At 42.3% G+C, this 15932-nt stretch overlaps 1 protein-coding gene across 3 annotated transcripts in view; it reads right to left on the bottom strand.

The window, feature by feature from the left end:
- The window catches only part of ADGRG6 (adhesion G protein-coupled receptor G6), a 131901-nt gene that overhangs the window by 62080 nt on the left and 53889 nt on the right, over window positions 1–15932 (bottom strand). The window lies entirely within an intron of this gene.

Genomic DNA, 15932 nt, shown 5'->3' with positions numbered 1-15932 from the left:
CAGTAAATGTTAAAAAAAATACATAAAAACGAAGAGGAAATGAAAGAACCTCAAGGAGACAAAGAAATGCCAAGGATGTTTTAAAAAGTAATGATACATACAAAATCTTAGAAAGCAAAACTTGAGAAGACAGGGAAGGACAGTGAAACTCTCTCATGCAAGATGCACAGGGCCCTGCAGTACCCAGACGTGACAGATGATTTCAAAGAGTATAAAGGGATTAAGACCAAACAAGAGATCTCACAAAAGCGTACTGGGTATGCTAGGGGTCTCTATTTCAGAGAGTCCACAAAACCATGTGGAGAGAGCTCAGCGTTATAAACCACACACACACACACAGACACACACACACACACACACACACACACACACACTCACTCTTGGGAAATGAATGTTGAAATATAAAGCAGGGGAAAGAGTTAAAAGAAAATTAGACAACTTACCTTTTAGAATTCTTTCAAATTCAAATAACTGTTATCACTGTCCCCTTTGTTTATCATGGTTAATGCTTATACATTTATATGATCATCTCATTTACTCCTACTTTCAACAAATATTTATTACCTATCATATAATAAAAAATGTTTTATACAGAATATGACGAGAAGCCAGACAGCCTTCATATGAAGTACTAACACTTCAGGCTTACACCTGATGAAAACAATAATATGTTGAGAAGTGGTGTGACAGTTTTAATTGTCATCTTGACACAATGCAGGGTCACCCGGGAACAGAATTCCAGCTCGGGACTTTCTAGATCAGGATGGTTTGTGGGTTTGCTTGGGACGTTATCTTGTTATGTTAGTTGAGGTGGAAAGACCAGTCCATTGTGGGTAGCTCCATTCCCTAGGCAGGAGATACTGAACTATATGTAAGAATGGAGAAAGCGAGCTGGGGACAAGCATGTATCCTTGCACAACTCTCTGCTTCTTAGCTCTGGACGTGATGGAACCAGTTGTCTCAAGCCCTTGATACTGTGACTTCCCTGTTGTGATGGACAATGACCTGGAACTGTGAGGTAAAAGAGGCCAACTCTCCCCCAAGTCTCTTTGGTCAGGGTATTTGATCACAGCAACTGTAAACACACACAGTAACCATGTCACACAAATGGTGACAAAGGTGGAAAAAAAAGTAAAGCAAGGAAAATATCTAAAGTTTGGTAATGAGACACAGTATAGCACTCTAAAGGTGATATTTAGACAGAAATGCTTCAGAAGTTATGGCACATGCATTCAGCACTCTAGGACATAAACAATTTGGTCAATGGACAGGGCAACAATAAGGCCCACTGTAATGAATTTTTACTCTCTGCCATTGAAATGTCAGTTCCATAAGCCAAAGGCTATGTCTCCTTTGCACACTCTACAACTGCAATGCACTAGCAGAGCTCACAGTCAACGTTAACTGAATGGGTGAGTGTGAGACAGTCTTGTTGGATAAACAGGGAAATGTCCCTATGGCATTTTTAGGAAGAGAACATTAAGAATCTTTCTGGTCATTCTGAACCACAGCCTGGGCACCAGCTCGGATGAGGAACCAGGTCTCCCATGTGCCTGTTTACCAGTGTGTCTTTGGTTTAATAGTCATGCTTTAAAAATATTTGGACAAATCATGATAAGGATATTGTGTGCGCAACACTCTAACTAAATTACTAGAAAACCAACACACAAAGCTTAAAATAATAATACTTCAACTGTGTTAATTAAACTACTTTAACATTTACTGGGTGAAGTTGAATGGCTGACTATACAGTAGCTTTTCTTGAGAGTGGCAGACATTACACACATCATTTATTCTTCTTAGATACAGCGGTGCACTCTACGGTGAGAGGTAATAGCCCACTGAAGTTAGCTTTTCCCTGTTGTCATTCCCCAGGCCTAGCTTGTGTCATGCCATTTGGTCAACTCTGTTCCCCATCTGGTCACCCTTTCTCTGTTCCTCCAGAGTCACTGACAACTTGGACAGGATCGAAGACAGAAAGACTATGATTGTCGAATGTCTGCCAAAGCCTTTTCTTATCTACCCCGGAGCATCATGTTCCACGTCTCTCTTCATAGCACTACCCAGGGAGGTTGTGTTACTTCTGCCTGTGGGATCACTTGCTGTCTGTCTTTCCCCATTGGTCTGTAAACTCCACAAACAAAGGCTACTTACTGGCTCCGTTAGCCAGGCTGCTGGAAACGCTCCAGGGTGTTCCTGACACACAAGACGTCAGTGGTCATACTTGTAAAGTCAAAAAAGAATGGCTTAAATGAACAGAAATGTATCTAAGTTAAAGAACGAAGATACACAGGGTGCAAAAACAAGACAAATGAGCCGTAAGCCTGGAAAAAAGGGGGTGAAGAATACGTAGGTTGTGGCACGTCTCAGGATAGGGTTTGGGGCTTCTTTCTTGTAATTACTTCATGTGTGCTCTGAGACTGAGATGACTGAGACTCTCAGACAAGTTTTGTTTCTTCTCCTGAAACGTGGGCTCAGAAGAGCAAGAGATCATCCTAGCCTGTGATTTATGCACAGTAATAGACATCAGAGTTAAAACAAGAGAAAGAGGAAGATTTTTAAACAAACAAACAAACAGCCCACCAGGTGTCGCGGTCTGGGAGCACACAGATAGAAATATCATTTACCTAAGACAAAGTACATTTTCCTGTATGTAAGACGCAAGTGACACCCCACACTTCTTGTCACCATTTATGAACTTATTCCCACTCCACTGTGTGATGTGGGGCTTGAACTCAGGTCCTCAGTCTTGCATGACAGGCACTTCTATGCACTGAACTGTCTATCCTAGTTGCCCTTGACCCAGGTTTGTGCCTCAGTTTTACCTCCTTTGTACGAGGGTTGATAAAGAACTTGTCCTCCTCCCGAGGCTGTTGGGAGGATGACATGGATTAATATTGGAGCCTTTTAATACTGGGAGGAGGCATGCAGGGCTAATTTAAGTGTTGACTATCATTGCTCCATACTCCAACATACACTCTGTGCATCAATAATTACCCAAGTTAAAGTAGCACTGGCCTTGGTAGACTCTTTACCCCTCAGATAGTCATTGAAAAAATGAGACAAGTAATAAATCAAGAAAAGGAATTAAAATTATGTTAAAGCTTTCTTTCACATGAACCAGCTACAGTGGCCAGACAATCTCCAGGGAGTGCTATTGCATAGCCATTATCTTAACAAAGGGAATGCCACATCGGGAATAGCCAAATATTCATTAAAGTCGAAAACTACTTCACTGCAAATGGCTTTTACTATATATGTTCTCACTCAGCATCGAAAAGATGGCGGTGGTTATTCCCCCCTCTCTCTGGCTAAAAAGCCTCACTAACAGGGATTCTGTAACATGCTTAAAGTTACAGTTCTAACATGCAGCACAATCAAAACTCAAAATTATTCTGAGTGGGAGCCGAGAGTCTTTCGGGATAAAGAAGATGGTACAATAGAAAGACTCGGGGCAGAGTGGAACATGAGGAGAGACATTGTTAACGGGAAAGTTCCAACAAGAAGTACCATTGCCTACACTGGGTATGTTTTCAGAAATTCATTTGAAGTGTTAGAAGGTTGGATCTGACTTTATTGGTTTGTATTTGACTATGGGCCAATCAAATATTAGTTGACTCCCATACTATGAGCTATTCCAATAAGAAATCAATTTGTCAAAGGAGGTTGGCCCTTTTCTGAAGAGAAATGGAAAAGAAGTTGGATGAGGGGGAAGAGGTGATGGGGGTGGGGCTGGAAAGAAAGGGACAGGGAAAGTGTGGTTGGGACATGAAAATAAAATATAAGTAAAAAGAAAATGATTTGGGGCTGGGGAGGTAGCTCAGTGGATAAAGTGGTTGCTGGATGAACATGGAGACCTAAGTTCAGGTCCTCAGCATCTGCGGAAAATCTGGGTGAAGTGGCAAATATCTGTAACTTGAGTGTTAAGGGCCTAGAGACAGGTAGTGTGGGGCCCTAAGGGACAAGGAAGATCTGGTGAGTCAAGCTTGTAATTACTGTGAGAAAGAAAAGAGCAGAGCCAGATGTGGAAATGCCTGAGGACCCCATTTCCTGCCATACCCCCAGATGGCCAGATCACTATATTATTCCTCAGAGGGTCTCCAGTTGTGGACTCCATGATGCTAGAAACTTCCTGCCATACCCCCAGATGGCCAGATAACTATATTATTCCTCACAGGGTCTCCAGTTGTGGACTCCATGATGCTAGAAACTTCCTGCCATACCCCCCAAATGGGTGTGACAGCTGTAGCCAGATAACTACATCACTCCTGGGGGGGGGGGGTATCCAACTGTGTGAAAGGTCAACACAGACCACAAAGGGAAAGTAGCCAACTCATGCTGTGTTAATCCTCCCTCAGTAACAGAACTCATGCTGTGTTAATCCTCCCTCAAAAAATGTATAAAAGGTGTGCATTTTGGGAACTCATTGTAGTCACTGTCCTTTAATTAATTAATACTGGAATTACACCACCTCTTGCTATTGCATTGCTCTCCTCCGTGTCTCTGTGGGTGTGGACATCTCGGACATTTAGCCCCCCTGGGGCACAACAGTAGAACATGGGGCCACATTGGCCAGTGAGTCTAACTACAATGGTGAGATGCGGGTTCCCTGAAAAATGTTACAAAGTGGAAACCTGATACACACATACATAAGCATATATGCACACGCATGTACACATGAGCACACACACACACATGCACCATCTACACACACATATTCCAGAAATTAATTTATTCCCTTATACAAAAGGCTTCTTAAAAAGTTGGCCACTGAAGTAAGTACAGAATTGGGCTTTAGTAAAACCATGGTCACCATGTCTCCTTAAAAATCTACCCAAGTAACAGGTCTCTGACTCACTGCATTCCCAAAGACATACACAGTGAAGTGTTCTCAGCTCTAGTTAATATCAGAAAACATTTTCAGGTCATGTGAATAACAAACCAAAGCCCCAACTTAGCTCTTGTGTGTGTAGCTAAATAAATGCCTTGCACTAACTTGTCTGTACCTTACGAAGGCCCATTTTCCGATGAATCTTAAATAAACTCCAAGAAACATATGTCAAAGCCCTACTCAGATTGCATTTGCATATACATCTGATAGCCATTGCCCTTAACTTTTAAGGTCCATTTATTCATATCACCTTGTGTGCAAAAGTTTTGCTGCATATGTTTATGTGCACCATGTATGTGTCTGGTGCCTGTGGAAGGCAGAGGGGTGTGTCAGTCCCCAGGAACTCCAGTGGCAGATGTTGGTAAACAACTATACAGATGCTAGGAATAAAACCCTGACCTCTGCAAGAGCATCAGTTGCTCTTAACCATCTCCCCAGTTTCATTGAACATCATGCTAATGGTTTGATTCTCTTTTTACTTTGAGAGGTTTTGCTTCTTATACTCTGACATCCAAAGTGCATGTCCCTTAAAATCTTTCCCAGTTGGGAACATCTGACACCCAGTTGCTAAATAAATCGGATAAGAAATCATTTGTAGTTGATTGATAAGATCTACTGTTTCTGTACTGTGCTAAATGGTCAACAAAACCCAAGTGTCAGATACAACTGTAACCCTGGCATTTGAGAGGAAGAGGCAGAAGGTTTAGGCCAGCCTTGGCTATGTAGAAAGTTCCAGACCAACCAATGTTCCATGAGACAGCAGCAGCAGGAGCAGCAGCAACAACAACAACAAAGCAAACAAAAGGAATACACTTAAATATTTTTCAGTCCCTGGATAGCTGTGGCTAGCAACTTGAGAAGGTGGCTAGTAAAAACCACCCCCAGAAAGATGTAACTTAAGCTGCCTGTTTCATTCATAACGTTTAGTTGTCCTCATTATATGTGGTGATATTGTATGTGGTGATCTGTTAAGCTGTAAGGAATTCAGATCTCATTTGATGTTTTGAAAGTTTAAAATATCTAGTAGCTCCAAAAGTTTCTAAAGATCAGCCTTTAAGTCAACAGCTACATTCATTCTGGGGCCAGTATCATTAGCAAAGGGTCAGGAGAGTCACGTGTTTCTGCAGATAGAGCAACAGCTGCCAGATGGAAGTAACATCAGTAAATGTAAATAACATCTCAGACGCTGACAAGATCTGCGTGGCTGGTGACATTCAGAACGGACAACTTCATCAGAGCATGTGTTTAGTTCATTTCTGACAACCATGCACATTTTCAGGACAGGAAGGAATCCGAAGGCAATCTGGCTGTGACATCTGTAATTGTTTAATGTGACAGACTTGGCAAGGGATCTAGCCTATGTGCCCCATTCTTCTTAAGCTCTGCTTTCAGAGAGAGCCTCTCCATATCAGGGAAGGCCGCTGGCATCGCAGGCTGGCACTGATCACTCTCACTTCCCACCAGAGCTTCCAGCAGCCATGTGAGGAGACCACTTCTCTCCCACAGCCTTATGACACCCCCCCAACACACACACCAGTCCCTCCAAAGTTAACCAGATGACTGTTTCATTTCCTCTTGTGATTAGTCAACCTCCAAATCTCTTTGGATGCAGCATTCAGAAGAAGTTATCACAATGATTTTGGCATGAGTTCGAAAGGAAATTATTTACTTGGATCGGTCCAGTTCGGTCTGACAGAAGGAGGAACCTAACAAGACAGGGAACTGAAAGATGCTGATAGGCAGCATTTATTCACTTGGGGAATGTTTTCAGTCCCCGAATGTATGTACATATATGTTTGCAATAATAAAGTCCAAATAATAAAGTTAAAAAGGAATGTCTAAATTTGAAGGAAAGTGAAAACAGGTATATAGGAAGGTTTACAGGGAGGAATGGGAAGGGGAAAATGCCATGGTTATATTATAATCTCAAAACTGTAACTGAAACAGAAAACAATTGAAAACCACTAAAGCTTCACAGTGAAAGCAGATGTAAGGTTTCAGCGCAGACGAAAGAACAGGTCTTCTCATTAATGTGGGGAATATCTGCAGTTAAGTACCTCCCGCCTTGTTCACACAGACAAGCAAGCTGCTATCTCATTAGACTCTTGAATAACTAACTGGCACCCAACGCCTCAGATCCTGGGAAGAGAGATGTTAACTGATTGATCAGCTAAGTCTGTGGCTTGTTTCCTTCCCTCCAGTGCAGGGCTCCACCCCTTGCAGCAAAGCTAATGACAGTCTCCAGGCACACAGCTTCTCTTGACAACAGCTGCTTCCTCTGTAGCACTAACACCGGTATTCGTACAGCTTGCCTCTAGGACCTGATGGGAACCAACTCACGGACTTCCTCCATGAGATGGTCTTTCTGAGAAATGTAAGATAGAGACACAGAACATCTCCTTTGTCAGAGAACCAAGCTGATGGGCTGGTATAGAAAGGGGGTGGGATGGACATGGGGGGGATGTGGGCATGGATACGGAAGACACAGAGGACAGCAGTGTGGGCATGAGAGGTGGACACGTTTTAAGTACAGACATTCAAGGCCACCACAGTTAAATGTGTCTGCACCCAACATCCCAGTGAGCACTTTTTCTCTCTAGATAGCTCTGTACTCAGTCTCCCTAGATGACCGTATCTGAGCAAAGGCCTCCATGATGTTCAGATGCTAACAGCATACATGCTTAGGCTCACCCTTGCTTGCAAATGTCTGCTAAATATCTTTCCTTGGCTATCCCTTAGGCCCAACAATCCAAACACCATGCCACATGGACCGCATCCCTTCTCCAATATGGCTTGTAGCATGAAAGGTATCAGATCCATGCTAAGACTCTGTACATCTCTTCTTTCTTCCTCCTCCAAAGTTTCCAACGTCTCATCATTTATTCTGTTTGTGAATTGCAAACTCCACCCCTTCCTCTGATTTTCTTCCATTGCCATGTAGTTTAAGCTTCTTCTCTGTTCTCGCCAGGATGAGTATCAGCGTCTAGTCTCAGTTATTCAATAATAACTCCAAGCCACCCTCCATGCCAGTACCAGAAAGAGCCATCAAAATTCAAGTGTAAGTCTGAAAGTATCACTGTCTCTAAGTGACCCTCGAATGTCACACACAGCACTTCTTTCTTGCCCTGTTCCTACCTCTATCTCCTACATCCACTGTTTCAACAAAGACTTCTGAAACTTCTGTGTGTCTGCACAGTCCCAGGTTCTAAAACCTTAATAGCATGTAAGACAGCAAGGAATGGAGAGATGGCTCAGTGGTTAAGAGCACTGGCTGCTCTTCCAGAGGTCTTGAGTTCAATTCCCAGCAACCACATGGTGGCTCACAACCTTCTGTGATGGGGATCCGATGCCTTTTTCTGGTGTGTCTGAGGACAGTCACAATGTGCTTGCATACATAAAATAAATAAATGAATCTTCAAAATAATCATGTTTTTTTTTTTAAAAAAAAGATAGCATCCCTGATTTATGGGATATACAAATTATTAGAAATTCAGATAGGTAGATAGGTAGATAGATGGATAGATAGATGGATGGATGGATAGATAGATAGATAGATAGATAGATAGATAGATAGATAGATAGGTAGGTAGGTAGGTAGGTAGGTAGATAGATAGATAGTCAGGCAGGCAGGCAGACAAACTGAAAGTGATGCTACTATAACAGAACAGGCAGCTGAGTACAATAGCCTACGCATACATTTTGTAGTGATGGCACTGGACAAATGGCTCAGCAATTATGAGCACCCGCTGCTCTTCCAGAGGGCCTTGGTTCAAGTCCATGTCCACACGGTGGCTCACAAGGATCTCTAACTCCAGTTCCAGGGTATCTGGCTACTGTGGGCCCTGCACACACACACACACACACATACACACACACACACACACACACACACACACACACACACACACACACGGTACACAGAGAAGCACCCGGGCAAAAACCCAGTTTGCAGTGTGGACCAGGGACACGGAACCATTTCCTGAGTACTTGTAAGTCCCTAGAGTCAATCTGCAGCAAAAAAGCAAAAAGAGAAAAAAAAGAAAGAAAGGAGAAACAGAGAAAAAAAGGACAAGAGGAGAGAAGGGGATTAAGGATGAGAGGAAGAAAATATGTCTGGCATAGAAGCAAAACCCAAGGAAAATATGTAGTTTGGATGTGAAGCATGCAGGGAGAAAGGCAGTAGAGAAACAGAAAAGCTCTGGTCAGGGTGGTTAGCAAGGATGCCTGCCTGTCTGCTGGGAAGAAGCCCTCTCCCGCACCCTGGGTCATTCAGGGATCAGAAGAGGTTCCTTCTGCTGAAATACTGTGAGCAAAGTTGGGAGAAACAGAAGCTAGACAACCAAAATGAATGAGGTTAGAGTTTATGGGGTTTTACAAGCCTTGCTCCCCCAACAAGATCAGCCAAGCAACAAAAAATGGGTTTCATTATGGGAAAGGAAAAATCCCCAGAATTTTGTTTAGCAATGATTGTTAAGTGTTTTAAATGTTCACCCGTTTACATGAACATAAAAGTTACCAGGGACAAAATGCCTTTAACGGTCATGGCCACCTTATCCTAAAGACTTGACAGATGATAAACTTACAAGTGACAACCAGCCACTCTGGCAGTCGACTTAGGTGATAATGGTCTCTGCCACCGGGCCTAGTATCACAAGGTCTCTGATCTCCAAACAAGCCTGCACTAGGGGACAGCAAAGTTAACATTCAAGTGTTCACCAAAAGCTGGTCTTTCTTATCTTCACTGTGTTTTGTTACCCACAAAGAGAGTCTGGAGAAACAGTTAGTGACTCTTAACTTCACTCAGTCATCTCACAGAGAGCACAGCTTTCCGTGTGGGTTATCTACGCAGCATTGTGTGGCAAACTGGCTTACCTGAACAGACACTGTCAAATGGCCCAACCTCATAAAAGTTCATTGCACCTCTTACACCCAGGAAGGCAATGATGTCATCCTTACACCCAGAAAGGTGATGATGTCATTCTTACACCCAGGAAGGCGATGATGTCATTCTTACACCCAGGAAGGCGATGATGTCATTCTTATACCCAGGAAGTTGATGATGTCATTCTTACACCCAGAAAGTTGATGATGTCATTCTTACACCCAGGAAGGCGATGATGTCATCACTGGTTAGCATATCACTAACTTGTGAGCACGTAACTTGTCTACATTGACAGCACACTTGGCCCTCAATGGGATGCGCAAATATGAAGTTTTACTGTCCTTTCATGGTGGTTGTTATTTAACAGCACAATTCATTGATTACGTTCATTTTTCTACCATCTGCTCATTCGGTTTTTTGGGGCGCCTAATCTCATGATCCCTAGGCTTCCTTCAGATGTCTTCACATACAGTCCACAGAGTGTGGTCAGTGGAGAGGTAGGAAAATAAACTCTAAGAGCTGAGCTGGTAACTGTTATTACTTCCTGTTTGTTTCATGTAATGCGGTGTAGGTGACGAACCTGAAATTAACAGCTAGAAGCAAATTTGGGGTTTGCAAATTGACCTTCCCAATAAGGAGGGAGGGGGGCAGGGTAAAGACCGCCACTGGAAGGATGTTAGGTCTGGGTGCTAGCTCAAGTTTTCCACATGAGCCTTTAATTTGGGGCCATTAAAAAAAGCCACTCCAGCTTGTGCACATAAATGGCATCAGTTTAAATAGTGCAGGTTTAGAGAAAAGGCAAACTGCAGATATACGAGCGACATGTTTGTCTGTCTGGTGGTGGGTCGCTTCTTCATGCAAACTTCTTAGCAGTAAGGGCTGCCTGCTATACAGCTCCCTGATTCCCATTTCCTAGGTAAAATGTTTCAATATGAACATTCAATACGTGAGGAATTCTTATTTAAAGATGCTCTCTGCCAAAATCAGTTACTTTAAAGATATTTATATGATGTCTTAACGCGCCATATAGGTAGATCTCAAGTAACTAAGCAAAGCTCATCGTGAAAGATGAAAGAAAAAGATGATTTTAAAATTCCTTGACAAGTCTCAAGTTGAAGTTCTGAAAGTTTCTTCTGACTTTAAGTAAAGCACGGGGCCTAGCTGATACAAAATATTTTCCATCCCTGTGGAATATCACAGTGTGGAGGAAGAACTCAGTCAGGAAGCTGAACTGGAAACCCTCCAGGAACCCTCCAGATTCACTAAACTAAACTGTCCCCTTTCAAGGTACAGCCTTTAAAACTGGAACTCAGCCATGGAAGCCCCTACACACTGTCAGGAAACACAACACACAGAGTGGCAGAGAAATAGAAATAAGAATCAACACCATCTCCTGAGTGGTTCCGTTCTCCCAGCTGAGAAAAGGCAAACCGTCGCTTCCCTGAAACCGTCTGTGCTGACCATGGAAGCTGGGCCACATTACAGCGTATCACAGCGACTCTGGTCTTAGGTTTCTCATGAACCCATCTTCTGACAGTAAGGAGCCACCGAAGCCTTGCTTTCCAGTTGTCAAAAAAGAAAAAAAAGAAGTTCACTGTGCTCTAAAACCCTGGTATTAAGTTCAGTCTTCCTGCAACAGTCTAACTTGAGCTGTTTCTTTGTAGGGAAGAAAAGTTTCCAGAAGAGTTATAACTGAGGGTTCCCGGAGGAAAAGACTCACGATGTGTAATTTAGAAGGTCAGGAGGCAAGAGGGTCTCTCTGAGGGTTCATCACACCCAGCCTATTTATGTTCATCTGCCTACTTTGAAGCCCTCAATTCAAGTCCCAAAGGGACAGCCAATACAGGTTGAACACAAGTGACACTCACGTCCAGCAAACATCCTGGCTTCTGGGGAACATCTCGGCTGCTCAAGAAAATTTCCATGTCCTGCTAATAGGACTTATTGTGCTATTTTCAATATTGCTGGCTTGGAATTACAGAACAAGCTATGACAGATTACGAAGATTTAAAGTGTGGTTCCATGTGGGGGAAAAAAAAAAACCCAGCTCCTTTCTCCTTAATATAGCTAGGGTCGTGTGCTAGTCACACCCAGCAGTTCACTTTACAAAGAAAATAGTTTATTACTTCCATGGGGTTAAAATGCCCATTAAACATCAGGCTGGACTTGGGTTTGCCATACCATTGCTGAAATGGACACCTAATTGCAGGTTGGGGGCCAAGGTGATGGAGGTGCTAACCTAGCCCCTGGCAGGTTATAGCTGTGGAGGCAACCCACTAAATTTGCCTGCAGTTTGACTGCTTTTCCTGTGCCCCAGGGATCCTCAGTAGTCTTCAGGAAAACACACACACACACACACACACACACACACACACACACACACAGGTTCACAGAGGTCACAAAAGTTTATAATTATACGTTTCCAGGAGGGTATAAAAATCAACTTGCATGCTGTCCTCTCAGAGCCAGTTGGTATTTTTAAACTTCAGGAAAATGGTAGCAGAGACAAGCTCTAGGTGAGTAAGGTCACACCTGCAGGCAAACTAGAGAGAAGCCAAACCACCAAAAGTGGGTGGGCTGGGTGGGCTGCCGAGCAAACAGCCCAGTGTGTTTCCAATTGAGGCACAGGCCTAAAAACGGAGGAACAGCAGAGCCTTGGCCGTCTGGGTGGAGGCAAACCTCACTGTTGTTGGGGGTAGGAGCGTAGGGGGCTCAGCTGCAGGCATGTTTCCCTTTTCCTAGAGGAGATGAATTTACGATTTCAGCCAAATCTCCTCTATGCTCTGGATTACCATTTAAGTGTGTGGGGGAGTTTGCAGAAAGAAATTTATTAATAGATTCTTTTCATGGTCCCCTCGGAACATCAAGTAGGTAAGCTCTGGCTGGTATGAGCCTCTGGGTCAGGAGAGACTGTAACACAATTGTCCCCATTCTCTGCTCCAGTAATGCTGATGAGAACTACTGAAATGATGTGTCATATTCATATATTAGATGTTATTGTGTATTAGATGTTGTTATGTATTATGTTTTTAGCAGGAATGAAACAAAAATTTCAAGCAAAAGCAATTTGGTTTACCATACAATAAAAAAGTTGAGTAATAGACAGTTTCCTTATGGGAGCTTTATGGTGCCCATGATGGGAAAAAAAAAAAAAATACTCCGCCCTCAAGTCTCCAGAAGAAAAGATAAGGAACCTGAGGCATACAGATTTTCCACTAAGAAATGAAAATAAATCAGTGTTTAGATGGCAGGTCTTCGGAATACTATTTAATAAAATAATATGCTTAATTTCTATCCAAGGAAATCAGTGTGATTTTCTCATTTCCTTCCACGTCCCCTCCACCGTGTGTGTGTGTGTGTGTGTGTGTGTGTGTGTGTTCCTAGACATTGAACCTAAAGCCTTGCACATGCTAAGCAAGTGTTGTACCACCAAATCATGCCTGTAGCTTTCACTTGCCTTTTGTATTATGAGACAGAGTCTTACTCAGTGTCTTAGATCCTAGATCCAGTCTATAGTTCGCGTAGGCATTGGATTTGCTATGCTCTTGCTTCTGACTCCCGAGTCGCTAGGATTAGAGGCCTGCACCACTAGGTTCAACGTGATTTTCTTTTCCATTTTGGTTTTTGGAAGAGCATTTTCTAAAGGACCATCCAGATAATGGTGCAAATTCTAAGTGGAAGAACCCCCAACCCCATTGCACAGAAGCAAGAACAAAGTGAGCTGAAATTCCAACAGAAGACGTTCTTTGAGCGTATACAAAGAAATCCTGACCTGTACAGGATTTTTGCCTCAAAGGAACAGATTTTTCCACTGTCAAAGTTAATGTCTCTAGTAAATATTATAATGTCTTGCAAACTTCTTTACTATAAAAATATTAAGCCATGGCTTGGAATCAAAGGAGAAATAGCATCACTACTTACCTTACCACAAACATATCAAATGTGTCAAAGTTAGAATGCACCTCAAGCCCTTGGTTGAGACATAACAAAGGCTGTTAAAGTGGCTACAGGTGGGGGTGGCTGTCTCACTGAGGGGAGATGCTTAGATCTGACCAACCCCATCCCAGGCATACAAAAATCCTCGCCCATCATTCCAAGCCTCTAGAGTCAAGCATCTGCTCAGAGGAGAGCTACATATTAGACACCTGGGGTTCGCATGCACTAGTTGAAGCTTGTCTCTGAGCTGCTTCTGTGTTGACCCAACTCCAGCATCTCCCCAGCTGCTCCCAGCATGGCATGTCTCCGCTGCCTGAGTGGAAAGAGCACACTGGCTGGCTGGAACTTCCAGCTCAGTGTTTTAGTGAAAGACACCACTGTCCTCCAAAGCACATTATTCAACCATTAGATTCGGGCTGCTGGAGCCGGAGACAAAGGAAGCAGTATGCCCTGTCTCCCTCTACCCATGTGCTCCCTCCGTGATGTCATTTTTAGGTACTGTCTTTCAGTTCAAAGCATGTATTTCTACACAAGTTTGAGTGGTGTTAGAAGCTAAGTAAAAAGTGCAGAACCTATATTTTTTTAAAGGATTTGCTTGAATGGGTATCTTCAGCTTGATCATTCTCTTGAAATAAGACTATTAATAAAGGCAGATTTTAATATTACTAATATATTAACGGAAAACAATATAAATCCTACTCTGATAGGTTCTACGCCCAAGAAACACTATTATGTTGATCCTCTGTCCATTCTTTAAAAGAAAAGACATTTAAAATAATAAATAAAAATTAGTAACAAGACTCGAAAGATCTGATGTTAGATTTTAGGAGAAAACTGGGAAACTTTACACATTAAGAATGTATGATATAAATCATTATTAAATCATCTAAGACAAGTGGATTTTGTTACGTGTAATTACATTTGAACCACACACACACACACACACACTGTAGTTTACTTGTGATTTTATCTAGCCACTGACAGCAAGGATATAGAAGTTAAAAAAAAAAAAAAAACAACAACAACTTGAACATAGATTAGGTGGGAACCCTTGGCTGTCTCATTCCTCTTTGATTCTTTGGGTTCCAGCCAATGCAAACGGAAGTAGAGGAGAAAAACTAAAGAGCAAAGCGCTATCTAAGAGATAAGGATGGCTTTATCATGAGTTCACACTGTGACACTGCGTGATGCCAGAGCCCAGTTACCAAGTCCCTTTATCTCACAGAGAAAGCCTGGAGGTTGCTCAGTGTGAAGGATGTGGGAAAGAGAGAACAGAGGTGGTCTCAACACAGGGTTGTGGTTGCTCTGAAATTTAACAGAGGTTCCCTCGTCATGGCTCACCTAATTTCACTCACTCTACTTTTCTGTTCTTGGAAATTTTATTTTTCTTGATTGAAGACCACAAACTCATAGAAAGAAGTCAGGCTTTAAAAGAACCTTTGAAAGCACACCAGAGACATATGTGCCTTCTGGGTGTACTCAGGTGCCACAACTGCTTGGTTGATTTCTAACCCTCCGTTGCTTGGCATTCTACCTGCCATTCTGATGTGTAAAGATTGAGCGAAATTATCAAAATATGCATGTCATCCACATGTATCAACAATTTATAAGTTTATATGGAAAGGCTTCTTAGAAATAACTCAACTCAAGATTTTTGACTTGATAAAAGAAATGATGAAGTTGATTATATCATCCTTCTGCTGGTCATAATAGTTAAGTTGAATTCCATCTACAGTGGACACTATATTTGCTTTTATATAATTTATGCTTACCCCAGTACAGTGATTTAAACATTCTCAGAACATATTATGTATGAGGCACACACTATAACTATCAGGGAAAAGAAGGATTTGCTGTTGGGAAGACAGGAAGTCATGGGTGCAATGCTGTAAACCTGCCCAGCAGAGAAAACTCCCCCAACTTACAGCTTTATCTTGAACCACCAACACTTCTACCATCAGCAAAAGCTAACTTGTTTATTTTTAATTAGAATATTTCATCATTTTCCCCTTTCTCTCTCTTCCTTTTAAACTTTCCCATAACCCCTGCCAAGCATTTTTAAACTTATTTATCCTATTTATTTTAATTATTATTGCTGTATAGACAATCTAGTAGGTTCATTTTTAATAACATTGCTTGTAAGTATGTTTTCATGGATGGCCACTTGGTTTGGGATAACTAGTTATCATTTCCTGGAAGGGTAATTTTCATTCGTTCAGTACT

This window comes from Micromys minutus, assembly GCF_963924665.1.
Source record: "Micromys minutus genome assembly, chromosome: 30".
Lineage (NCBI taxonomy): Eukaryota > Metazoa > Chordata > Mammalia > Rodentia > Muridae > Micromys > Micromys minutus.
The sequence above is the reverse complement of the archived record's forward strand: the minus strand, read 5'-3'. Positions and strand labels throughout refer to the sequence as shown.